Below are 2,386 nucleotides of genomic sequence, written 5' to 3'. Positions count from 1 at the left end.
CAAGGACCTCCAACTCCGGAGGCAATTAGTTCTACCACTAGACCAACTTGATCAGTTGAAATTTAATGGAAAAATCCTACTGATAAATTTCCGTCCCCATCAAACTTTGAAGTTGTAACAAAAACTTTGTAGACCCCACCTGGGATTTGAACCAAGGACCTCCGACTTCGGAGGCAATTAGTTCTACCACTAGACCAAATTGATCAGTTGAAATTTAATGGAAAAATCCTACTGATAAATTTCCGTCCCCATCAAACTTTGAAGTTGTAACAAAAACTTTGTAGACCCCACTTGGGATTTGAACCAAGGACCTCCGACTTCGGAGGCAATTAGTTCTACCACTAGACCAACTTGATCAGTTGAAATTTAATGGAAAAATCCTACTGATAGATTTCTGTCCCCCATCGAACTTTGAAGTTGTAACAAAAACTTTGTAGACCCCACTTGGGATTTGAACCAAGGACCTCCGACTTCGGAGGCAATTAGCTCTACCACTAGACCAACTTGATCAGTTGAAATTTAATGGAAAAATCCTACTGATAAATTTCTCTCCCCCATCAAACTTTGAAGTTGTAACAAAAACGTTGTAGACCCCACCTGGGATTTGAACCAAGGACCTCCGACTTCGGAGGCAATTAGTTCTACCACTAGACCAACTTGATCAGTTGTAATTTAATGGAAAAATCCTACTGATAAATTTCTCTCCCCCATCAAACTTTGAAGTTGTAACAAAAACTTTGTAGACCCCACTTGGGATTTGAACCAAGGACCTCCGACTCCGGAGGCAATTAGTTCTACCACTAGACCAACTTGATCAGTTGAAAAATAATGGAAAAATCCTACTGATAAATTTCTGTCCCCCATCAAACTTTGAAGTTGTAACAAAAACTTTGTAGACCCCACTTGGGATTTGAACCAAGGACCTCCGACTCCGGAGGCAATTAGTTCTACCACTAGACCAACTTGATCAGTTGAAAAATAATGGAAAAATCCTACTGATAAATTTCCCTCCCCATCAAACTTTGAAGTTGTAACAAAAACTTTGTAGACCCCACTTGGGATTTGAACCAAGGACCTCCGACTTCGGAGGCAATTAGTTCTACCACTAGACCAACTTGATCAGTTGAAAAATAATGGAAAAATCCTACTGATAAATTTCCCTCCCCATCAAACTTTGAAGTTGTAACAAAAACTTTGTAGACCCCACTTGGGATTTGAACCAAGGACCTCCGACTTCGGAGGCAATTAGTCCTACCACTAGACCAACTTGATCAGTTGAAATTTAATGGAAAAATCCTACTGATAAATTTCTGTCCCCCATCAAACTTTGAAGTTGTAACAAAAACTTTGTAGACCCCACTTGGATTTGAACCGAGGACCTCCGACTTCGGAGGCAATTAGTTCTACCACTAGACCAATTTGATCAGTTGAAACATAATGGAAAAATCCTACTGATAAATTTCCATCCCCATCAAACTTTGAAGTTGTAACAAAAACTTTGTAGACCCCACCTGGGATTTGAACCAAGGACCTCCGACTCCGGAGGCAATTAGTTCTACCACTAGACCAACTTGATCAGTTGAAATTTAATGGAAAAATCCTACTGATAAATTTCTGTCCCCCATCAAACTTTGAAGTTGTAACAAAAACTTTGTAGACCCCACTTGGGATTTGAACCAAGGACCTCCGACTCCGGAGGCAATTAGTTCTACCACTACACCAATTTGATCAGTTGAAATTTAATGGAAAAATCCTACTGATAAATTTCTGTCCCCCATCAAACTTTGAAGTTGTAACAAAAACTTTGTAGACCCCACTTGGGATTTGAACCAAGGACCTCCGACTTCGGAGGCAATTAGTTCTACCACTAGACCAACTTGATCAGTTGAAAAATAATGGAAAAATCCTACTGATAAATTTCTGACCCCCATCAAACTTTGAAGTTGTAACAAAAACTTTGTAGACCCCACCTGTGATTTGAACCAAGGACCTCCGACTCCGGAGGCAATTAGTTCTACCACTAGACCAACTTGATCAGTTGAAAAATAATTGAAAAATCCTACTGATAAATTTCCGCCCCCATCAAACTTTGAAGTTGTAACAAAAACTTTGTAGACCCCACCTGGGATTTGAACCAAGGACCTCCGATTCCGGAGGCAATTAGTTCTACCACTAGACCAACTTGATCAGTTGAAATTTAATGGAAAAATCCTACTGATAAATTTCTGTCCCCCATCAAACTTTGAAGTTGTAACAAAAACGTTGTAGACCCCACCTGGGATTTGAACCAAGGACCTCCGACTTCGGAGGCAATTAGTTCTACCACTAGACCAACTTGATCAGTTGAAATTTAATGGAAAAATCCTACTGATAAATTTCTGTCCCC

Source organism: Asterias rubens, chromosome 16, assembly GCF_902459465.1.
Source record: "Asterias rubens chromosome 16, eAstRub1.3, whole genome shotgun sequence".
NCBI lineage: Eukaryota > Metazoa > Echinodermata > Asteroidea > Forcipulatida > Asteriidae > Asterias > Asterias rubens.
Note: the sequence above shows the minus strand (reverse complement) of the source record.